Below are 25,225 nucleotides of genomic sequence, written 5' to 3'. Positions count from 1 at the left end.
TGATTTTTAATGGCTATCTGGTACTTCATTATATATGGAATGTTTTAAATCAGTGTCTTGTTGTTGAACTTGTACATTGCTTCCAATTTTTAATTAGTACAAATAACATCCTTCATCCTGAAGTCCTCAGGTGCTTTTCAGTTATGATCTTCAGAATGCAACCCTAGAAGTAGATCACAGTGTGAATATTTATAAGTGTTTTTAAACTTGTTATCAAATTGCTTTAATATTTTTTTAATCAATATAAATTACTCCAAGCAAATGATGGCAATGACTCTTTCTCAGAATCTTCAAAAATACTGTTTCCCAGAATCTTCAAATAGACTTGTACCATCATTTTTTTTTCAGTCTGGGCTAATTTGATGGATAAAACATCATATCCCATATTTACTTTAATTTTCAATTTATTTGGAATGAATTTGAAAATGCTATCTGTATAATTCTTTATGGTTTCTTCTTTTTTTAGCTTACTAATATAAGAGTTTTTTTTTTTTTTATTAAGGGCAGTATATCTTTTGGTTATCAGATATATTGCAAATATATTTATCAACTTTTCTTTAACATTTATTGTTTTTTTCTTCTTTAAATTTTCACATTGTTAAGTACAGAATATGTCTTATCAAGCTTTTGTGTGTGTGTGTGATTTGATCTTTAAATTTCTGCCTCCTAAAGCCTTCCCTATGTTGTCTTAGTGGGACTGTTTTTAGGTTTGCAATTTAAGTAAGATGTTTTCTATTAATTTCAAATTCCTTTACTGCCTTGACAAATTCTTTCAATGCTACTAACTAAAGAAAACAACAGAAACAGATATAAAACTTGATCGGTTGCCATTGGTCATCTGTGAAGATGATTATATGGATTTTTCCCTTTGACTTATTAATGATGACTCCCATTAATAACTTTTCTAATGGCAGACTATCTCTCATGTTCCTGGCACAAAGGCTGTACTATTTTGGGGTGTACTGATCATAATGTCCAATTAGAACATAAGTTTTGTTCTTTTAATGTGCTGCTTGAGTCTCCTACTAGGATTTTATTTAGGATTTTTGCTTCTGTAAGTATTTGCAAGAATGCTCTTTATTTTATTTTTGTTCGTTTTCAACACGATGCTGTGCTTCCTGAAATGGATTGGGAGAATTTTCATTTTTCCCTGAGAGCTGAGGAATGAATCATGAGGCATTCCTTAATGGTTTAAAAGAGCTTGTAACTTTTTATTGTAATCTCTGCTGTGATGAGTTTTTAAATATCTTGAACTAATTTTGGTAATTCATAGTTTTCCCTTAAAGTCACCATCTATTTCATCAACTTTTAAAAAGTTGATAGCACAGAACTATATATAAAACATATTTCTATGACTTAAAAATGTTTTCTATGCTCACAAATGCTTTCTACTAAAAGTTTTGTCTATGTTTAATCAGCTTTTCAATTTTTTCTTAATTTATGCACTTATATTTTTAATTCCATTAAGCTTTTCCATATAGTTTAAAAATTTTAGTTGCAAGCTCATTCCATTTATTTTAATCTAGCTGCCTCCAGTATTAACAGCATTTAAGGCTATACATTTTCCTCTGAGAGCAGCTTTGGCTACTACCCTTATATTCTGATAGGAGGTGTGCTCATTATCATTTTATTTTCAATCAGACAATATGCTTCCCTAAGAAGGTATCTATTAAAATCACCTAATGGATATTTTTAGATCATATAAGCAATCCAATAGATTCCCCTCCCACCCCCCAGCCCCATCCCAGAGTTCTGTAGTTTTCCTTTCACTTTGTCACTTTTTAAAGGTATACTTCTGATAGATAGCAAATAGTTAGATTTGGGATTTTTCTTTTACCCTCAGAGTATTTTAAAGATATTTAAATCTGTTTGCATATACCAATATTATATATTGGATTGTCTGTCATTGTTACCATCTTGTTTTATTTTTGCTTTCTGTACATTATATTTCCTTGCTGTTTCCCTGGTATTCTAATTTTTGTTGTTGGCCTACCTCTGCACTTCTTTTACTCTAAGGTGGGTCCCTTGGTCTGACATGATGTTATGTAGGATCAGGTGCTGGTCAATCAGACATGCTGTAAGTTCTTAAATAATGAGGCTGAGGCCCTCAAGGCAGGATAGATATATGCATACTCAGAGTATGTATCTATTCCTGCTAAATGCAATGGCTGTCCATTCTGAGTAGATGGCTACCATGTATCCACCTTGCCTCCCAGTGGCTGGTGGATCTTCTCAAATGATGGTGGTGTATGGGGGTCTCTGTGTTGGTTTCTTCCTTGGCAGGGTGCATCCCCTGGGGGCATACTCTGAGAAGTATATTAGCCTGCAGAATGTCTATAAGGAAATGCTCTTGAAATTAGCATCTATGGAAAGAAAAAGAAAAAGTGGCCTTGAGCAGGTGGAGAAGTAGACTGTAGAGATGCAGTCCCTGCAGAGGCCTCTGCCAACTTCCCTGGGATCCTTGAAGCTGGGATGGATGATCTTTCAGAACTGTGCTCTCGACCCCGTGTTGGTCAGTGGTTGGCTGTGGACATGATCTTGGGAGAGGAGCTGTCTTCAGCCAAGGCAGTCTTCTAAAGGCTGTTCTGCTATCACTCCAGCACCTGGAGGGGGAGGAAGGGAGTCCTTTTTTCCTGAATAAGCATCTCAGTAGCATATCACCACGTCCACAGCAGCTTAACCAGTGCTAATCACTGGACCAAATGCCATATATGGATTGTTAGGTTCAACTTTCACAAAATCCCTCTGAAGCAGACACCATCAGCATTCCCATTGTACAGATGGGAAGGTGAGGCATCAAGAGTTTAAAGAGCTTGCCCCTAAAGAAGGAGCAGAGGAACTGGTACTCAAACCCAGGCAGTATGACTTGAATATGCAGCCTCTATTGATTTGGAAGGTATAAATCTTGCTCGGGATTTCCCCAGCAGTCACTTTTAAGTATTAGAAAATAACCTTCAACTGTGTTTCTCCAGTGACCCTCTGGTCCTGTCTCATGTTGCTGTTACACGTGAATAATCGGCTGACAGGTAGAAAATCTTGGGGTTGCAACCCTTCCCATTAAGTTTCTTTGTGGATGTTCCACTGTCCTCTGAGGTTTACTGCTCTCTGCCTCGCAGTCTTAGGGTCTCGGTTCTTTAATCTTTCACCAAACACAGCCTCTTTGTGCTTGTGTGCTTACTGAGTTGTCTCCAACCTGGAATCTCAAAAATTCCATCACATGACTGCAAAGTTTACTTTCCTTCTGTCTGCTCTCCGATTGGAATCACTCATTCATTCTTTTGTTCCTTCATCTTTTGAAACGTGCTGTGTTCAGTCTCTGCTGGACACAGTGCGGGGTAATGCACGCACAGAGGTAAGCCCGCCACGGCAGCTCACATGGATGAGGAGACAGACATGGAAGTAGTTGCCTTGTGGTAGGCATGTGCTGGGGAGATAGATCCCTGAGTCTGGGGAGCAGGCCTTAGGGAAGGAAAGCCTGGTAGAAGGTGAGCTCTGATTAGGGATTCAAAGGATGCATAGGAGTTTGTCAAGTGACACATAGAAGCTCTTGTACCGATTCCAAGTCTCCCCAGTTGGGCTTTTTCTCTCATTAGGGAAGCTCAACAAAGTCCATCACAGGAACCATAGTTAATGCCTAATGCAGAAACACTGTAAATATTTTTCCTCTGCTCATTCATTTAATCCTTATCTTTCAGAGGAGAAATGAGGCCCAGAGAGGTTGTAGGGTTTGCCCAAAGTCACACAGCCAGGAAGTGACTGAGGCACTGTTTGGTTCCCTGTCTGGTGAGGCCGAGAGGGACAGTTGGAGCGGAGGCTCAGAGACCGATCTGGGTCATATTGGGAAACAGAAAAGAGCCGTCTCTGGGTTCTTCTTCCTCCAGGAGAAGCTCTTCCTTCCCCAGCCCACCCCCCGATCTCATCCACCAGGGCCTCTCTTTGTGTCCCTGCATGTGCTGTCTGTCAGCACCAGTGTAGATGCTGTGGGCAAGAGAGATAAACAAGGTGTGGTCCCTGCCAACACCTGTTGAAAGAGTAAGGAAAACTTTATTTGAAGGGATTGCAGTAGGAAAGAGAGATGGGGCTAAGCTCTGAATGAATACAAGGAGAAGTAGAGGGAATTCCTGGCAGTCCAGTGGTTAGGACTCCACACTTTCACTGCCAAGTGCACAAGTTCAGTTCCTGGTCAGGAAACTCAGATTCCACAAGCTGCACGGTGCAGCCAAAAAAGAGAGAGAGAGAGAGAGAGAGAACAGGGGCTTTATAGCCAGAGGAGGGGCTGGGATGGAAAATAACTAGAAGGAGAAGGCATAAGAGATAGGGAGATTCTTGCTAAACCGACCCAACGAGATTCTTACCAAAGACAGACCGAGAACTTAGACATCAAAGGTGGGGGATGAGGAACTTGATCAGGTACCAAGATTGGGGTGCCCATGCTAAACAGAATCAGCAAGTTTCTTTACTAAGACCGGGCTGGGCATGCCAAAGGCTGGACACAGAGGTCAAGGTCCAGGGGCTAGCCAGACTCAAGTCTGGTCACGGGGAGTCTTTGTCACTAGTGGGTGTCATATGACAAGCAGCTCAGTAGGTTCATTGAATGCATGAATGCAAGGGTGCTATACCATCTCAGTCTTGAGTAGGTGGATGTGAGTGTAGCCTCTGCCCTCCTTCTCCTCGCCTCATTGCGCCTCCTGAGCCTCAGTCCCTCTCTGACCTCTGCTATCCACTCCTTCCCCCTCCAGCTTCCTACAGGCTGTCAGTGTCCACATGTCCCTCCCCACCCTGGCCCTGTCACCATGACAATCCTGCACTCTGCAAATACAACACGCTGTGCAAGTCATTTTTTTTTTTTTTTTGATAGAAAATGTATGTGGTTCCCCAGCCTCCGCATGCCATGTTGCCTCTGCAGCAGCTGGAATCGTTACCCCATAACGTCACCTCCCTTCTGCCTCCACCCCCACCTGCCTTGTATCCTCATAGACCAAGTCAGCACTTGGTCTTCAAAGAAAAGTTGCTGAGCATCTGAGCAAAGAGGTCAAGGATGGTTTGGGGATGGGGTGTTTTTAGCCGTACACTCTCAGAAGACAAGGGGTTAGATTTTTGTCTGTTTGGAAGGAGGGAGATATAGAAAGAACTCAATGTTTCTCATGAGGATCCTCTGGGCATGGAACCAGACTTGGTACTTTAGAGACCCTGAGTCATTTAATCTTCCCAACAGCCCTCTGAGGCAGGTACTTGCTGTAGCTCCATTTCATAGATAGGAACACTGAGGCTCAGAGAGGGTAAGTAACTTACCCAAGGGAGCCAAGCTGAGAAGTGGCAGAGGCAGGATCTGGGTGCAGCCCACAAGACCCCCTTGAGAGAGTCATTTCCTAGGCAGGTTGATAAGAAGTCTAGGGGTCCCCCAGGAGAGATGGTTCTGGAATTCTGAAGGAGGAAGAAAGGACAAACTTTTTCTTTTCTCTCTACATTCCTTTGGATTATATAACAATAATGTATCCTGCCTGAGGACAGTCTCTGGATTAAACTTTCTGGCTAATTCTGTTATGTTAAAATGTAAATTATGGGAGTAGGTCTGTCTTTACAAGGATTATATAACAATAATATATCCTGACTGAGGACAGTCTCTGGATTAAACTCTCTGGATTCTAATTCTGTTATCTTAAAATGTAAATTATGGGAGTAGGTCTGTCTTTACAAGGATTATAACAATAATTCGTCCTGCCTGAAGGACAGTCTCTGGATTAAACCTTCTGGCTAATCCTGTTATTTTAGAGTATATAACTCCACTGCTAACACTAGCAAGGGGGTACTCTTTCTGCCCCCTTCTGATGCTTATGTTTCTAGAAGCTTTCTCTGTCTCAGCACAGAGCAAAATATCATCTACATATTGTAACACCACTGCTTCAGAACTATTAAAGTTTTGTAGATCCCGTGATAAACTTTGTCCAAATAAGTGAGGACTGTCACGAAATCCCTGGGGCAAAACTGTCCAGGTTAACTGAGAAGCTGGCTGGTAGGGTCTTCAAAGGCAAATAGAAATTGACTTTCCTCCGCCAAAGGCACTGAATAGAAGGCATCTTTCAAATCAATTACTGAGAAATATTTGGCTCTTTCAGGAATTTCAGACAATAGAGTATAAGGATTAGGCACCACAGAGTGTAAAGGAACTATAGCCTCATTTATTATTCATAAATCTTGAACTAGTCTCCATTTACCATTTGATTTCTTTATACCCAAAATAGGAGTGTTGCATGGACTGTTACAGGGAATTAATAGTCCCCGCTCCTTTAAATTCTCATTGATGGGTTTTAACCCTTCCTTAACCTCAGGTTTCAGTGGATACTGCTTCTTATGTGGAAATAAGTGCGGGTCTTTGAGCTTGACAACTGCAGGAATAGCATTTTGTGCTCGACCCACAGATCTTCCATCAGCCCATACTATAGGATTTACATTTTGTTCAATTAAAGGGAGAGAAAGGGAGGGCTCTGTATTCATGAAAACAGAGGCATAGACCTTACTCATTATATCCCTCCCCAAAAGGGGTAAGGGCGATTCTGGCACGATCAGAAACTCGTGTGAAAATAGCACCGAATCCCAGTCATAACTGACAGCAACACAGCTTTTCGTGATTCAGCAAACAACCTTTCACCCTGGGCCTAGCTCTTCTGCAGTATCACGGTACCAAGGATGGCATGATGGCCTGTCCCCTGCCACTCCCCTCCTACCCTTGCCCCCAGCTCCTCAGTAGTATGTCTTTCCCCTGAAGCCTGGTCAGCTGTCTATCTCATTTCAAAAAGCCTGATGGTCACAATGAGGTGATTCGAAACCCTGTAAGATGTTCTGGTATGTGAATTAGATCTCAGCTCTAAAGTTGTAATTTTTAAATTCTGCAAAGTTTCCAAATGATGCATTCCAGCACCCCCCACCCCTCCACATGGTCGTTGGTCGTTATTGAATGTGACTGGGATGAGCTCCCTGCTGGCTCTTCCAGCAGAGGCCCTGATGTGGGCAGGGGAATGATGTGCTAATATATTAGAACTTGGCTGCCTAGCTTTGTAGGTGTCCACTCACGTGCCTGGATGTTCTCGCTCCGGGTCTGGCGTTTGGCTCAGCCTGACCACAGTCAGGGTGCACATAGACCTCTCTGATCCTTCACTGTGAGTGAGGGATGGTGTCTGGCTCCTGGGCCCCAGGCCCAGGTTGAGGCTCATGGATGCTGGTAGCATCTGCGCCTCCTACATCCACCACTAGGATGTCAGCACCGTGAAGCCAGTGTCTGCCGCTTTGCCCACTGATAGAGCCCATGCACCTGGATGCCCCGCACATAGTAGATGCTCCATGAACACTCGGTGGATGAGCGAACTCCAGCTGTAGGCTGACCGTGATGTAAGCAGGAGGGAGCCCAACAGGGCATCTCCGTCTATAGAGAAGGTCTCTCTTCTGCCAGCATAACAGTCCTGGGTCTCTCGGAACATTTTGGGGTCCTGTGGCCTGGGAGCCCTAGCACCCTCTATAAGACATGACTGCACACGTGATCAGCACCTCTTTGGGAAGGCCTGTCACTTCCTGGTGGAAATCTGTGCCCCTGGTGAATCCAAAATTGTGAGGCTCAGTGAGTGTGTGGATGTGTCTGGTGTGGTTCATTGGTGAGGAATCAGATGGGGAGTTTCTATGCCCATTGGTCAGGGCCCGTGTAGGTGGCTGTCTGGCACAGGAGAGGGGTTCTAGTGTCGGATCAGTCTAGGCTTGACTCCTGGCAGTGCCATCCCTCAGCTGTGTGACCTTCAGCAAATGACTTAACCTCTCTGAGACCCAGTTTCCACGTCTGTAAAGTTAGCAGTCATAGACCGAGCTTGTAAGGGTATTGCATGGATTAAATACAAGTGACTCGTAGGACTTCACTGCTGGTCTAGGAGCTAAGACTCTGCATTCCCAATGCAGGGGGTCTGGGTTTGATCCCTGGTCGGGGAACTAGAGCCCACAAACCGCAACAAAGGTGGGAGATCCCTCGGGCTACAACAAAGACCTGGTGCAGCTAAATAAATACAAATAATAAAATATTAAAAAAAAAAAAGTAGGCAACTTGCTCAGCACACAGAGACACTTGAGAATTATTAATGCTTTCTGGTTAATAAGCTTCTTGACAGCTCTGAATATCCATCTTTCCTTTGCTCCATTCTCCCTGCTTTACATCTCAATCCTAAATGCAGGTGTGTGGGCACCTTCCCCCTTTGCCAAGTCTTTCTGCTTCCCTTCTTTTTCCATAGCAAGAGGGCATTACTTTCCTGTCATTTTTTCCTATAAAGCCAAGCTTTGGCTGTATGTCATGATGAGCTGGGACTCTCCCCCCGGGGCTGGGAGATCCAGGGCTGGCGGATGTGTGTCCGTCCCACCTCCATGTGCACAGGGCCTGGCCAGGGGAAGGGTGGGCGTTCGGGGATAGTTCCTCTCTGGACATTTTCACTCACTCAGCTGTAGGACTGAAGTCCCTGGGGGGAAAAGCCGTAAGTCTTAAGTCTGGTGAATGTGGCTGTAATTCCTGCAGCCATGGGTGTGTATGAGTGTGTGTGTGTGTGTGTGTGTGTCTGTGTGTGTGTGTGTGTGTGTATTGGAGGGGAGATCCAGGGTGTGTGTGTGCAGAGGTCCCTTTGACGTGGGCAGCAGGGGAAGTGGGCCAGGCAGGGGCAGGCTCTTAGTCTCGGGGGATGTCTCTTGTGGACCCTGGCCCCTTCTTCATGTGGCTTCTAATGCTGAATTTGATCCACCAAAGTCAGGAAGATCACTTCCTGCCTGAGAAGGTGACCACATGTGTAAAGTGGAATTGAGATGCTTGTCTCATTCTCATGGAGTGAGTTGCGAGTCTAGAAGGGACCTCTGCTCTGTGGTAGCTGGACAAGAGCCCATGCTTTGGGCTCACGCTGCCCTGGCCTTGAAACCCCCTCCTGATACCCGGCTTTGTGCGGTGCAGACAATCCTTTTCATCTCTCTGCTCTTCAATTCTCAACAGTAACAGCAGGGACCCTAGAATCACTTAAGTTGTTCTTGAATGAAGAAGACAAGGAGGTGATTTTTTTTCTTATGCCCAGTTCAGTGCGTGGCACACAGGAGGTATTCAGTAATCACTGTCTGTATTCTTTTTTATCAAACAAAACATATGGCTATACAGCTTTACATTGTCTTAATTACTATTATCAGTGCCGGTAATAATACAACTCCAGGATTTGTTTGGCCTTTATGTAATCATAGGTGGGATAAGCCAAAAAGAACATTTCAAAAAAATGCCAAGATTTCTTTAGGAGCTCCTCAAAAGGAAGCCAGGGGAATGTAACGGAGCCCCAGTAGTAATAGCAACTAGCAAATACTTAATTTGGTGTGATATGCCCCTTGTCTTTGTCTCTGGAACAATTAGCTGGATGAAAAAATAGCTGTCTGCCCTCAGAAAGGGAACATAATATGCAATTAAAATTAAGGACTTTCTATTTGAGGGGCCCTGTTACATGAAATTATAGGAGGAAGCAATCGAGGAATATTATTGTTTTGCATATTTAGGAATCAGGGTAATTAGAAGATGCCAAACATGGAAGACCGGCTGGAAAAGGGCTCAGGAAGGGGAGAAGGCAGGAAGGCCCCCCACCTAATCAGACGTGGGATGTCCCTGGGGGGTGTTTGTGCTACATACAGGAAATAGGATGCCTTGCAGCCATCATCCATGAGGGCCTGCATCTCAGGGGCTGTGGTTGTAGAGAAGAAACTTAGACTCTCCACAGAATGACCTGGTCTCACATTCTGGTACTTTTGTTGAATCGCTATGTTATTTTTCCCTTCCAAGCTTTGGTTTCCAAGCTCACACAAAAAACACAAAACAGGCCACTCTCTTTGAGCACATAGGCTTGTTGTGAGGTCACAAATGAGATGATACTCATAATTATTGTTGTTATTCAGTCACTAAGTCATGTCTGACTCTTTTCGACCCCATGGACTGCAGCACGCCAGGCTCCTCTGTTCTCCAGTAGCTCTAGAGTTTGCTCAAATTCATGTCCATTGAGTAGGTGATGCTATCTAACCATCTCATCTGTTGCCCCCTTCTCCTCCTCATACCTGTAATAGATTTCCTAAAGTGCTTGCAAGGAATAAATCTTTAATAGATATTTTTATTATTCTGTTCATAGATGTGATGAGCTGTCCACGCATGACTGAGAAGGTGAAGAGCAAACACACAAACCAGGTTGCAAGTAGGTCCTGTATTGGTAGGATGCTTCTGGCTACAAGTAAAAGATAGCTCAGCCAAGGGGACTTACACACTAAGAGTATTTAATCTCTCACAAAACAAGAAAAGTCCTGGCTTAGTTAAGTCGTCTCTTCAATGGCTTTATGGTTCCCGCTGTCAGGGGATAAGGAGGAGTTACTGATCAATGGGCAGAGAGTTTCAGTGAAGCAAGAGGACTAAGCTCTGGAGAGCTGCTTACCGCGTGACACCAACAGTCAGCCATACTGGATTCAGTTGTGCTGTGTTCAGTCCCTCAGCCGTATCTGACTCTGCGATTCCATGGACTGTATCTGCCAGGCTCCTCCGTCCATGGGATTTGCCAGGCAAGAATGCTGGAATGGGTTGCCATTTCCTACTCTAGTCAATCTTCCCAACCCAGGGATCGAACCTGAATCTCTTGTGTCTCCCGCGTTGGCAGGTGGATTCTTTGTCACTAGCACCATCTGGGAAGCCCCACTATATGTGTTCTAAACCTAAAATTTTGTTAAGAAGATAGATCTCAGGGTAAGTGTTCTTACCACAATAAAATATGATTAAAATTAAACTTACCTCATGCCCCACAAAACCTCAAAACAAAGTAATATCAGCAACAAAACTTGATGGGGTGGGAACCAACCTCTTTGGTGTCTGAAAAATCACATTTACAGAAATAATATGTTTTTCTAGATCAAGTAACTTAAAGAGAGATGTTCCCTTCTCTCTGTTCTCAGCATCTAAGCTTCGTTGTCTGAAATTCTTCCATTCCTTTCTTCTTGCCCCTCAAATCCCCGAGTTAATGAGACCATACTTGGTGCGCCCAGGCCTGGGTGGATTATTGGGAGAACAACTGTGAATTACCAGCATCGTATTTGGAACAGGGCTTCCCTGGTGGCTCAGACGGTAAAGAGTCCACCCACGATGCGGGAGACCTGGGTTGGGAAGATCCCCTGGAGAAGGAAATGGCAAGCCGCTCCAGTATTCTTGCCTGGGGAATCCCAGGGACAGAGGAGCCTGACGGGCTACAGTCCATGGGGTCACAAAGAGTCGGACATGACTGAGCGACTAAGCACAGCACAGCTGCATTCACTGTAAAGTGAAATGCTGCTGATTGTAAGATAGACCACCGATTTAGCTACAGCCTTCAAGAAGAGAAATTAGAAACGTTAAATGTACACATCAACATAAGACATTCTGATTTCCGAAATCCAGTAATGTGAGGAGAACGGAGTGTGTCTCTCAGAAGGGAGGAATTAGACCGCTAGCTGTGGGAATAGGAATTTGGACCGATGAATTGAGGAGAAAATTAATTTGGCACGCTGAGCAAGGTCAATTAGATTAAAACACACTGATCAACATGGATGTTCCATGCGGGTCTCATGCGAGGTGGGCCCTGGGCTCCACGCTGCATCACGCCCCTGCCCTCAACGAGCTCACGGTCAGTCCATGAGGCTGATGTCTAACCTGGACACCCTTCTCCAGTGTGGGGAGCGCCAGGATGAGGTGAGCAGGGAGTGCTAGGTGAGCCCAGGTGAGCACTTACCTGGCCTGGGGGTGGAGGGGTCAGCAGAGAATTCCTAAGGGAAGTGGTACCTGTGGCCCGTCTCCAGGTAGAAGAAGTGGGCCAGGAGAAGGAGAAGGTGTGGCCAGGAGGGCCCAGGAGAGGGAGAGGGCAGTCCAGGAGAGGGCACAGGATGCCCAGTGGGGAGGGTCACGTCTTACCCAGGACAGAACAGATCAGCAGGGAACTGAATCCCCCTGGCAGCCTGTGTGCAAAGAACGGGTTTCAAGCAGCTTCAAACAGCAGTTCTCAAAGTGTGGCCTAGGAACCCCGGGTGTCCCATTCCAGAGAATCCAGGAGACCAAACTATTTTCATGATCTTCCTCAGGACGCATGCACCTTCTTCAGTCCCGTTCTTTTGCAAGCGTACAGTGGAGTTTCTCAGTGGCTGTTTGATCGAGATGAAGTGGATGCAGAAGCAGAGATGAGAGTCCAGCTGTCTTCTCTTGAATCAAACATCAAAAAGAAATTAAGCAAAAAGGCCAAAACAGTACTGTTCTTCTGTGTAGTGTAGTGACTATCTATCTTGTAAAATGCAACTATTTTTCATACAAGATATTTATGCTAACATTTAATAGGTTTATTATTATTTTAAGTGAATTAAACGTATGTTAAAATATCTCAGTTTTAATTTCAGATAGAGTGAAATATTGATAGATTTGATCCACATGAACAGAAGCTCTTTGGGCTCCTCTATAATATTGTTGTTTTTGTTCAGTCGCTCAGTCATGTCCAACTCTTTATGACCCCATGGACTGCAACATGCCAGGCTTCCCTGTCCTCCGCTATCTCCTGGAGCTTGCTCAAACTCATGTCCATTGAGTCGATGATACCATCCAACCAACTCATCCTCTGTTGCCCCCTTCTCCTGCCCTCATCTTTCCCTGCATCAAGCTCTTCGAATGAGTCGGCTCTTCGCAACAGGTGGCCAAAGTGTTGGAGCTTCAGCTTCAGCATGAGTCCTTCCAGTACTGAAGAAGCAAACTGAATTGATAAGTTAGTTCACTTTCTGGGAGGGTCTGTGCCAGGAAATGCCAGCAGGGGCAGTACCGTGTCAAAGCTTCTCTGGCCCCAGAATAGGAGAAAATGGGGGCAGGAGGGAGTGGAGGATGGAGATAATCGGCATCCCAAGGGGAATCTTCCTTTAACAAAGGTTCTCCAGGGTCTGTTCCAAATGTCAACTGGTGCCACTTCCTGAAGCCCCTGCCCCAGCATCTGACACTTGTATCTTTGATCTCATCTTTGCACTGTCACTACGAGACAGGTGCTGGCAGGCTTTGGATTTTACAAATGAGGAAACTGAGGCTCAGAGAGGGAAAGCGGCTCCCCCAAGGACACACAGCAAACTGGACAGAGCCAGGATTCAAACCCAGGACTTTGTGACTCTCCAGGGAGGTTCAGGTCTCACCCATAACAGGTCACGTTCATTGATGAGGTGTTTAAGGCCCCAGCCCCTGATGACCACTCAGAGCTATGGGCCCCACTGCCCCTGGCTGCCCTGCAGGGTGGTCCCCGATGGTGTCTGGAGGGCAGGCTGACCACGGTTGATAGCACGCTGTGGACACTGGATCTGGCCAAGAGATCTCAGCTGGGGAGGTCACTGCAGCCTGGAGGGGCTTCTGGGAGGAATAGTAGAGCCAGTGATGTGCTTGTCCTTGGGCATAACCAGTCCAGGGAGCAGAGGAGGGGAGGATTCATCTTCACAGCAGGCTGTCTTCTCTCCATCATTCAGCAGAGCTCACTGGGTACCGTTTATGTGTCAGGAGCCAAGCTTGGTCCATCAGAGGAGCCCAGAGAGGAGAGAGAGGAGAAGGAATCTTTGTTAACTTCTTACCACGTGGTCAGCAAGCAAAGCTTAGATCTGCATGAAGTCCCTGGGGGATCTCAACCAGGAAGGCTCATCCTGCCCCTTGCTGGCTGTGTTACCTTGAGTGTGTGACCTGACTTCTCTGTACCTCCCAGTTTCCTGGGAGTAAAATGGAGACGATACTGAAGTACTCGCCTCGTAGAGTTGGCATGAGAATCAGATGAGTCAGTATATAAAAGCACTTAGTTCTGGCCTGGCAGCTAGAAAGCATTTGACACATGTCACTCCTGACATTGTATTGTATTGCTCTAAACATGTTAAGATGACCCGCCCTATTAACTTGTGTTAGCCACGTAAACCACATCTTATCACGTCATTCTTACCGCGACCCTGCATGTTAGGTATTTTGTTATTGTCCCAATGATCTCGATAAATACACAGAGGCTCAGAGCACCTGACTTGCCCCAGATGTAGGTCTGCAGGACCACCTCTCCTGTTTATTCAGACGGTACTGGCTGACTTCAGGGTTACTTCTGATGCTGGAGGCCTGGATGTCTACATGCCTTTGAACTCAGCCTTCTATTTGCATTACGAGGAGCCTCTCTTCTTAATGGGAGAGGCCTGCACTGGAGCTGAGAGACCACGAGAAAGTAGGCATTTGCTGAACTCATCTTTGGGGACGAGAAAGGAGAGCGTGCGGGTCCTCCCTCCACCTGGAAGAAAGATTCAGGATCCCAGCCAGAGGCTGCAGCCATGGCAATGTTGGGAGATTCTACATTTTTGCTCATTTTCCTATGCTTTCTTTCATTTTCTCTCTCTCTCTTCTTGTCTTCCTGGTCTATTAAAGAAACTGACCTTCATGGAGCACTTTCTCCAGGAACAGGATCTCTCCGTTTGCATGCCTTTTTCCTTGCTTCCTGGGGCTTCCCAGTGGCTCAGTGGTAAAGAATCCGCCTGCCAATGCAGGAGATAGAGGAGGCAGGGTTCCATCCCTGGGTCGGGAAGATCCCCTGGCAGAGGAAATGGCAATCCACTCCAGTGTTCTTGCCTGAAATATTCCATGGACAGAGGAGCCTGCGGGCTTCAGTCCATGGGGCCGCAGATAGTCAGACACACAGCTGACCAACTGAGCACATCCCCACGCACTCCTTGCTTCCCAAGGAGCCCAGGACTTTACCAAGGAGAGTGATCCATGCTGCTCTGAGTGCTCCCTGCCAGGCTCTGTCCTGAATGCTTTTATGTCTTCACCCACTCCAACCTCAGAACAGCCTTGTGGGAGTAGGCACTGTCAGGGTGCCCGTTTTACAGATGAGCCGCTCGGGGCTTGGAGAAGTACAGGAGGGTGCCCAGAAACACTTACTAGTGAGTATCAGCTGCGAGACAGCATCAGAGGCAGGCAGTCTGATTCTGGAGCCCAGTGCTAAGCCACAGTCTTAGGCAGAAAAGACCTTAATCAGGGAAGTAATAAGGGGCTTCCCAGGTGTCCCTAGTAGTAAAGAACCCGACTGTCAATGCAGGGGACATAAGTGATGCGGGTTCTATCCTTGGGTCAGGAAGATCCCCTGGAGGAGGACATGGCAACCCACTCCAGTGTTCTTTGCCTGGAAAACCCCATGGTCAGAGGAGCCTGGTGGACTACACTCCATAGCATCACAAAGAGTGGGACATGACTGAAGTAACTTAGCACTCACACAAAGGGAAGTAATAAAGGGCACTCTGCATTTGGGACAGAACCTCTAAGACACGGATGGGATGGGGATGATGGCAGCTCAGACCAAGCCTCTCCAAGGCTAGAGATGTACCTGTTGTTTGAGCCTGGGCCGCACAGTGAAGTGAGGAGACTCAGTGCTGGGGACCCAGCGGGCTGGGGCAGGAGCTCTAGCAGTGAGAAGGCCTGGGGATCTCTTTCCTCCAACCTTGGCCTTGGCTTTGTATCTACCCTGTGCAGAACGACAACCTCTTAAGTGGCTGCAAGTGCCCCTGGAATTGCTCTCAAGTCTGGATATCAGGCTAGGGCTGAAGGCGGGTGCTGACCGCAGCGCAGGACGTGATGTGATGGCCGTGTGCAGGGCGAGACTGAAGAACCAGGAAACCTCTTCTGCTGAAATTTACTCTGCACCTTGGAGTCACTGCTTGGGAGGATCCAGTCTATGCTTCTTGAGCCTTAAATGAACAAGGCTTTATTTTTTTCATGGGATGTGGTTGGTTTTTGCCTGATTGTTCTGATTTGGCAAACTTTTCCAGAGGAATGCCACCTTCCATGCCTCTGGAAATGCTTCTTCCTGCTTTAAGCAGGGCAAGCTGTTAGAGGCACATCTAGTCTTTAACAACTCCTGATCTTCTGTGGGGACCAGTGTGCTGAAGGTGGCCATAAAGACACTTATGTCCGCATCAGCCATTTCCTCCTCATCCCTTATGACTCGGCTCAGGCCTCTCCTCCTCCAGGAAGTCTTCTCTGATTGCCTGGGCTAGTTTTAGTTTGGTGTCTCCTTCCTGCATTTCATTGCACCCTAAGTGCCCAGATTCTCGCCATCACCATATTTTACTGAAGCCTTTGGCTTGCACGCCTGCCTCCTACACTAGGCTGCAGGCTCCTCAGACCATGGCCTCGGTGCTCAGGAAATATTTGTGGTATCAGTTGGACAACCCTAGCAGATAGGCTATTAGTTCCATTGAGAGCCTTGATAAAGTTTCCGAGAGAATAAGCCACTTATCCAAATTATTAAGTGCCTGCTTTGGGATTGAGTATCATTTCCAGTAGATCACATGACAGTTCCACACAGCAGCCAAAGACTCCAGAGGAACACAGCAGCCTGGGGATGACAAAGCCCAGTGAAGCAGCCAATCCATTAATGGGCATTTAGATGCCTACTGAGTGCCCTCTTCACACAGAGGGAGAAAGAAACCTCAGGTCCTCCCTTCAAGGAGAGTTGGGTTGAAGATGGAGGAGCTAATAAGTAAGGCATGGATATGAGAAGATTGGGTTTTCCGGGTGTCTCAGTGGTAAAGAACCTGCCCGCCAAGGCAGGAGACATAAGAGACATGGGTTCGATCCTTGGATTGGGAAGATCCCTTGGAGGAGGGCATGGCAACTCACTCCGGTATTCTTGCCTTGAGAATCCCGCGGACGGAGGAGCCTGGCAGGCTGCAGTCCATGTGGTCTCAATAAATGGGACATGACTGAAATGACTTAGCGCGCGCGCGCACACACACACACACACACGAGAAGATTGCTGCTGCTGCTGCTGCTAAGATGCTTCAGTCGTGTTTGACTCTGTGCAACCCCATAGACGGCAGCCCAGCAGGCTCCCCCTTCCCTGGGATTTTCCAGGTAAGAATACTGGAGTGGGTTGCCATTTCCTTCTCCAATGCATGAAAGGGAAAAGGGAAAGTGAAGTTGCTCAGTCGTGTTTGACTCTTAGCCACCCCATGGACTGCAGCCTACCAGGCTCCTCCGTCCATGGGATTTTCCAGGCAAGAGTACTGGAGTGGGTCGCCAGTGCCTTCTCCGCACGAGAAGATTACCATCGACAAATATTTCTGTGGCGGAAAGTCAGTGACACGCAGCTGGACACTTTCCCAGGACAGCCTCTGGGAAACGAGCAGTCTCACCAAGGGTCTACAAAGTGGGAAAAGCAGAGAAACCTACAGCAGTGGTTGAAGAGCTTGAACTCGGGAGCTTATTTCCCTACTCAGCCAGCCGAGGGCTTTGTAATCTTGGAGAATTTCCTTGACTTCTCTGTGTCTCAGTTTCCTGGTCTGGTGACCCTGACCTCCTTGTTGGGCAATGGTGAGGAGTTAGTGGGACCAGTCTTAAAGAGCACTTTGCACGACGTCTGACATGTCATAGAATGGTTCAGAAACGCCGCCTCTTGTTAATAGAAGTTAGTTACCGCATTAAGGTCTACACATCTCACATGCGATGGTACAGGCAAATCTCAAAATCAAGAAGTGAAAAGTGCAAGCTCAAGGGCATGAGGATTCCAGGATTTGATCATCTGAGGCTCTGTGTGTGTGTGTGCATGCCTGCTCAGTCCAACTGTTTGTGACTCTTTGCAACCCCATGGACTGTAGCCCTCCAGGCTACTCTGTCCATGGAATTTTCCAGGCAAGAATACTGGAGTGAGTTGCCATTTCTTTCTCCAGGGGATCTTCACAACCCGGGGATCAAACTTGTACCTCTTGTATCTCCTGCATAGGTAGGTTCTTTACCAGCTGAGCCATCGGGGGAAACCATCTTGTTAATAACATAGTGGTTATTTCCAGCAGTACCAGTAAGAAGGCCATTCCCGGCAATGGACTCAGCTCCTTGGTGTCCTGGCTTGGATTGGGTCTTCCCAGCCTTGCCAACTGTGTAACCGGATTTCCCGATACTCCGCAACTGAATTCAGCCAAGCACCCTGCTCCCCTTTTCCTATTGATCGGGGCTGTTTGAGGCCACAAACAGGCCGCTCTAATGGCACCGAGAGCTTGCCAGAGGGAGCAGGCTAGTGGCTTATAAATGCCCCTCCCAGCCACTGACCCAGCAAGGAACTCACTTTCCAAGTAGGCATCAGGAGAGCATCCCAGGACACAGTTAATGTTGCCTGTTTCTTCCACGGGGTCAAGTTTCTGCAAGAAGATTCATTCATTCATTCACTCGTCCACCCACCCATCCCCCTTCCATCCATCCATCCATCCATCCTTCCATCCATTCATTTGGTAGACATGCTTTAAGTGCTTGCTGTTGTTCAAACACTGTTCTGAGCATGCGTGAAACGGATATTTTTAAAGTACTTATTGTGTGTGGCTCATTGTTCCTGCCCTCCTGTACTTGGTACACTGTGAGGTCTGAGCCACTGGAGACCATGAGTAGGTGGAGGGGGCGCCCAGGTGAGTGCTGACAGAGTCATGATGACAGAGGCAGCCTGGCCTTAAAACATAAGTGGGATTCAAGCAAGAGAAATCGGAGAGAATAGCCGAGCTTGCAGAGGGAGCAGGCAGCATGGGGAAGGCCTGGAGTTGGGAAATAATAGTAATTACAAACGCAGACATTTACTGAGAGCCTAGCCAGCCATACCTCCTGCCTTCCTAAGCCCTGTGCATACCGTATCTCAAGGAGTGTTGAATGCTGTTTCTGGCACACACTTTTAAGAATGTGTTTCTGGAACCAGAGTGTTTAAGTCCCGGCCCCACCACCATTTGCTGTGTGATCATGGACAAGTTATGAACCTGCCCTCATCTTTAAAAACTGGTAATATAATCATTTTTCTGTGTCAGTATGGACTTGTTGATGTTTGTTACTTTGGGTTATAGTTTAATTCTACATTATTTTGTTACTCAAATTGTTTCAGCTTCAGCCATTGAGAACTCTGTCAACTGGCTCCTGTGTCCTTTTGACATATGTCTATTGGCGTGGATGTGGATGTGTGTGTGTGTGCGTGCGTGTGCGTGCGTGTGTGTGTGTGTGTATTTAAGCATTATTTAATACTCCAGACTCATCTTGTATAGTCCGTGCCCCAGCCCTAGAATCAGACCTTTCTCTGAAATTCCCAGTTCCTTTCATTGAACAGTGGTATTAGAAATCAAGATCTGGTTGGTGGGTGTGCTCATCGCTATTGGGGTATCATTGCTTCCAGACAAATTTCCAGTGCAGAAAATTCCAGATGATTTATGTAGAGAATCCCCTCAAGGAGCTGGAGCATAATTCCCCATCCCCTAACTGTGGGCTCCACATAATGATTTCCTTCCCAAAAGAGGAGTCGTTTTTCAGTGGACAAACCCCATGAACATGACCTCAGCCAGCTGATCAAGTCAATACCAACAGTGCTGTACTGTTGATAGTGTGCACCCTGGATGTGATGTGATGCAAATGGCACTTGACCTCCCCAAACCCCAGCCTGAACATGACAGCACCACTCAAACCCCAGTTGAGAGTCACTCAACAAAATGCCAGACTAGTTCCCATCAAAACTGTTAAAAGATGGTAAAAAATGAGCAAAGTCTGAGAAGCTTTCACTGTCTAGAGAAGCCTAAGAAACATTAATAAATGTGCTATGGTATTCTGAATGGCATCCTGTAAGAGAACAAAGGACAAAGTAATGGGAAAAATGACGAACTCTGAATAAAGTATGACTTCAGTTAATAATGATGTATCAATATTAATTCATTACTTTGGATAAATGTGCCATAGGTGTCAACAGTAAGGAAACTCAGTTTTAGGTAGATATATGAGAGTGGTGATGGACAGGGAGGCCTGGCGTGCTGCGGTTCATGGGGTCGCAAAGTCAGACACAACTGAGCGACTGAACTGAGCTGAACTGATGAGAGCATTCTGTATCTGTACCAGTTTTCTGTAAATCTGTAACTATTGTAAACTAAAAGGTTTATTGTAAAATGTAGGCAATACTATTATTGCCAAATGAGGTTCTTGTAAAAAAGAAGTAAGATATTATGTACCAAGCACCACACGTGTGGGGAGTAAGTCCTCAATTCACGTTGATTCTTACTGTCATTATTGTTCGTTTTCCCAAATCCCTATGAAGGGGGGCTGTTGCTCCAGGGTGTCCTTTTGAAGGAGGTGGAGTTGTCTTATATTTTAGGCCCTGCAGTATATACCTTGTACAAACTCAAGGTTCATGTAGCTGAATGTCAAACTCTGAGCCTGTGAGTAATCTCTTACCGTGCACCTACTGTGTACCCAGTGTGTGTGTGTGTGTTAGTTGCTTAGTCGTGTCTGACTCTTTGCAACCCCATAGACCACAGCCCCACCAGACTCCTCCATCCCAGTAGTATGTTCTATTTCCCTGGGAACTGCACATTTTGATCCTCAGATATGTCTGGGAGGGGCAGAGCTGCTGGGAGCCATGCTGTTCTGATGGAGCACAGTGACACATGAGTATATTTCATTCTGACAAGTGACTCGCGAAAAGTTATTAGCACAAGGTACAAGATGACCCCACAGCAATAGGTCTGCCAGAAGTAGTTGTGAAACTCCGGGATTGCTACTGCCTCCAACTAATATCGGTAATGCTTCTTTTTGTTTGACATTATCTTTGAGTTTGAGCTGGCCAGCACTCAAAGATTAAGAAAAATCTGTGGGGAAAATTGTTTATTAGTTGAAGAAAATCTATCCAGTGACTTAGTTTGTCGTGCATATTAGGACTGTGTGCATGCGTGCTCAGTCATTCAGTCATGTCTGACTCTTTGCGATCCGATGGACTGTAGCCTGCCAGGCTCCTCTGTCCCTGGAATTTTCCAGGCAAGGGTACTGGAGTGTCTTGCTTTTTCCTCCTCCAGGTGGTCTTCCTGATCCAAGGATCAAACCCAAGTTTCCTGCATCTCCTGCATTGGCAGGCATATCCTATACCACCGAGCCACCTGGGAAGCCAGACCACTGTTATTTCTTTATTTGAAACTCTGAGACCTTGAGCAGGGTGATATCTTGTTTTTCCAGATCTTGCCAACAGGCTTAATAAATGTTGGATAAATGAGTGACTGAATAAGTACGTGAGTGACTTTATTACTGATATACCTTAGTCCAGTTCTTTAGCTAGCACTGTGTTGCTGGAATTTCATTTAAGAACTTTTTTCTGCTTCTCTGCAGTGAACAAAGGGTCTCATAATCTTGCTGAAGAAGTAGAAAAACACTAATATAGGAAATATCATGATCAATGTGAAGGAGAAAACCATTGTATTCAGCGGTCTCTGAGCAGGCTTTGGGGATTGACTGGGAGGAGAAGGTGGCAGGCACTCAGTAAATCTTACATACCACTGTTGGTTTCTTATATTTGTGCCTTTGCTATAATGTGTCTTTCTTTTATCCCCACAATGTCCTCCTGATGGGTAATTCCTACACATCTTTTAAGATATGCAACTCGGAAGAAAAAGAAGGAACATTTCCAAATTCTTTTTATAAAGCAATCATAACAGTGATGCCAAAACTCAATGAAGACTGTACAGAAATAGAAAACTACAGTCCAATTTCACTTATGAACATCAAAGCAAACATCCTAAATAAAACATTAGCAGAATTCAACAGTGCATTAAAAAAATATTCCATGATCAAATGGAATTTGTTCTGGAATTACAGTATTAGGAGATCTGTAACATTTTTCATCTTAGTAAATTGACCTAAGGAGAACAAGCACATGACCATCTTGATAGATGCTGAAAAGGCATTTGACAAAATTCAGCATTTAGTTCTTGAAATCTTTCTTAGTAGAATTAGAAGGCTCACAGAAGTTGGGTAATACACTCAAAGTCACATGCAGTTGCAAAATGGCAGAGGCAGCCTGGAAACCCAGGGAATTAATCTCCAGAGCCCTTCCTCCCTTCAACCATGGTGCTTCATTTTGAGATAATAGGAAGAAGATATTGTGATAGGAAAGACATGAAAGCACCCAACTCTTTGATTTCTTTGTGGGTAAAATTTTAGAAAAAATGGATGCCTCAGATTATTGTAAGAATGAAATGATTTCACACATGTAATGCCTTGAGCATAGTACCTAGTGCAGAGTCATCGCCCAATAAATGTTTGCCCCTTTTCTCCTAGGTGGGAACACAACAGAAAATGGTTTTAGCTTTCACCTATTAATGTACTCAACATGAATTATTATGCACTCAGTGTGTACAGTCTTTATACTCAACTTTGGGTGGGCTACAGTTCATGGAGCTGCAAAGACTCGGACACAACTGAGCGACTATAGCTGGGTATAAAAAGGAATAACTGCTTCCCTGGAGGCTCAGCTGGTAAAGAATCCACCAGTCATGTGGGATCCATCTCCTATTGCTGACAGTCCTTCAGCTCTACCATCTCCCACCTCTTCTCCCTCCTCCAGTCAGTAACTCTTCTTGCCTGTTCACTTGATGCCAGCCCCTGTGTGCCAGCTGTTGTACTATACTACTGTACTTTTCATGGTACTCTTCTTTAAGATTCAAGATGTTTTCTTTTGTGTTTGTTTTTATGTATTATTTGTATGAAAAGTATTATAAACCCATTACAATACAGTACTATATAGCCGATTGTTTTAGTTGGATACCTTGGCTAACTTTGTTGGATTTATGAATGCACTGTTAGAATGGAATGTGTTTGCATGTAGTAGACTTACTGTATTAAGTATCTAGTATGTACCAGGCCTGTGGTAAGTCCTAGACATACAGTGATAAGCCATGTACACCTGTATCTTCCCTTCTGGAATTGATAGTCAAGCAACAGTGACACTCATTCCAGCCCAGGATTTCATCAGTTTACTTCCCTGAGCCCTCCTTGGGGTTCAGCCCTCCTAATAAACAAGACCGTCTCCCCCTGGGATGATAGGGAACTTTTTCCTAGTGAAAAGGCAGCTTCAATGGAGAAGCCTTAGGGAATCCACTGTAGCTACATAGCGTGAAGTCATCAGCCCAGAACGAAAAGCTGTCTGCTATATAGGTGTGTTGCCAACACTTAGAGAGACCTACACTGGGCTGTTTTTTCTATTCCTCCTAAAGTAATTTGCTCTTTTAAGTGTTTTCAAATTACACCTTCTCGAGTATCACCTTTCACAATGTTAACCACATCCTATGTCATAATCTGTATTCCTCCTGCTCTGAAATGTTTTAATTCAATTTTTGCATTATGTCCGATGTGATGAATTAGAGCCAGAGAAGCATCGATGAAGTGTCAGGAAAGACAGATTGAGGAGTTGAAACTAATGGCATTTGGGGACAATATTTTTCCACAAATATCAGAGTCACAAATGAAGAGGTGAGTTATGTTGCAACCAAGAGCAGTACACAAACTTCAATGATACATGTGACTTTAAAAAAAGAGAGAGAGAGAATTGCACCTGAATTTAGATTCTTTGAGAGATTCTGGCTTTAAATATAGGGTCAACTGAGGATAGAGTAGAACAGTCCAGCATGAAACCCACCAGTCCCTGGCACTCAGAAAGTGCAGATGGGGTTGGGGGGAGAAAGGAAGGCAAACAGAAGAAGCACAAGCAAGTGGGATGTGGCAGTTGAGATGGGTCAGGCGTGGAGCATGGTTTGGAAGAAGCAAGCATGAATGATCTAAGCATACAGGAGCCATTCTCTGTGGGGTCGCTGTTCAGCCCTGGACTAAGACTCCTGGCTAAAAGAAGCCATCCAGGTAGATGGTGGTGGAGTGCCATTGAAACAGGAGGTCACCCTGGGGCAGCATGTTTTGAGAGATGGCTCAAAGGAACACAGGGGCTTCTAGCACTGATGAATCCTCCTTGAGGGTTACATCATTACAAATGCCCATGAGTCTTTTATGGGAATATTTATCTGTATCCTGTGGGACTGTATCCTGTAAGGTCTTCCGTGGTGGCCCATTGGCTAAGACTCTGCACTCACAAGGCAGGGGGCCTGGTCAGGGAACTAGACCCCACATGCCACAGCTAAAGATCCCATATACCGCAACTGGGACCTGGCACAGCCAAATAAATAAATATTGAAAAAAGAAAAAAAGGATAGGTAGAATTGAAAAAAAAACAACTGCATCCTATGTGCCACACACACACACACTCACACATACACACATACAACATGGTCTGGTAGCCTCTTCCAAAGTGTGTTCCCAAGGACACTAATCAATTGGGGAAAGAAGTGTTCATTGGCACAATAATTTGGGAAGCAGCCATCATTTGGAGAGTCATAGTGCTCATTAGCTTATTAATGGCTCTGAGAAGTCCAGCAAGTCCAGGTTCATCTAGCGTTTCCCAAACTCGATTGCCACATGGAACCCTTTTGCATTTGGGGCTTTTTAGCTACAAATATCCTCCAGAATTAGTGATCCACTTGGCATCCTTCGAAAGATTTGGATCAGAGATGCTTGGCATATCTTGTTAGGTCTCCTGCAAGTGGCCAGGTTTTGCTGAATGAAAGGCTTGCTTCTGAATGTGGCATCTCACCCTGTGCACTGCTTTTGCCTGATATATTCCTAGTACTTCGTGAGGGTCGGCTAGAGGTCATGTATCCCCTTGGGAAGCTCATGTTTCCTGTGTTTGCAGCTTCCCCTCCATGCTTCAGTCTGTGCCTGGTGGGATTCCCTGCCTCTCGCCCTCCCTTCATTCTAGCCTCTAAAACCCAAAGCTGCCCAGAGTCTGCCATGCTTGCACACTCATTTCAAGTCTCATTAGAATGGTTGTAAGCCCCCAGCCTTCACTTGACATTGCCCAGCTCATCTGCCCTCCTGCCAGCTGGGGAGTTGAAGACCACATGTCCCTCAAGCCTGTTTGTCTTTACACTTCCTTGGTATCTTCTTTGTCAGGCACACTCCTCTTTGCCTGGCTCATCTGGCGTCTCCTGCTTTCTGGCATCAGGGTACTTTGGTGACTGTTCCCATTTGGCAATGCTTCCCAGGGCTTTCTCAGAAATAAGCTCAAAGTACAGACCCCAGGTAGAGCATTTGCCCCTGACCTCCAACCCACTAACCTGTCCAAAGACCCCAGTGTCCAGGGACCATCGTAAACCCACCACAGGGAAGGTATCATTGATGGCTTGACCCAAGCAAAAGGGGCTGAGGGGACAGCAGATCCCTTTCCCCAGAGCTCCCAGCAGGACGCATCCTGAAAAAGCAAGAGCAACAAGTCCATTCAAGAAAGGGTAATGAGCAATACATCAAGCTGAAAGC

The 25,225-nt window shown here is 45.7% G+C and overlaps 1 protein-coding gene and 2 long non-coding RNA genes across 3 annotated transcripts in view; 1 reads left to right on the top strand and 2 right to left on the bottom strand.

Annotated features, from left to right (window-relative positions):
• The window catches only part of KCNQ3 (potassium voltage-gated channel subfamily Q member 3), a 294,819-nt gene that overhangs the window by 95,924 nt on the left and 173,670 nt on the right, over positions 1-25,225 (top strand). The gene's annotated exons all lie outside the window — the stretch shown is intronic.
• On the bottom strand, positions 1,907-9,875 carry LOC145510327 (uncharacterized). Its single transcript, XR_014056968.1, has 3 exons — positions 9,680-9,875; positions 5,293-5,424; positions 1,907-2,603 (listed from the first exon to the last, which is right to left on the bottom strand). It is a non-coding gene; the product is annotated as an uncharacterized LOC145510327 (long non-coding RNA).
• On the bottom strand, positions 10,227-15,956 carry LOC145510328 (uncharacterized). Its single transcript, XR_014056969.1, has 4 exons — positions 15,414-15,956; positions 11,966-12,249; positions 10,467-10,740; positions 10,227-10,381 (listed from the first exon to the last, which is right to left on the bottom strand). It is a non-coding gene; the product is annotated as an uncharacterized LOC145510328 (long non-coding RNA).

The sequence above is a fragment of the Giraffa tippelskirchi genome, chromosome 6, assembly GCF_054371585.1.
Source record: "Giraffa tippelskirchi isolate mGirTip1 chromosome 6, T2T-mGirTip1v1.2.pri, whole genome shotgun sequence".
Taxonomy (NCBI): Eukaryota; Metazoa; Chordata; class Mammalia; order Artiodactyla; family Giraffidae; genus Giraffa; species Giraffa tippelskirchi.
This window is presented reverse-complemented; position numbering and strand designations above follow the sequence as displayed.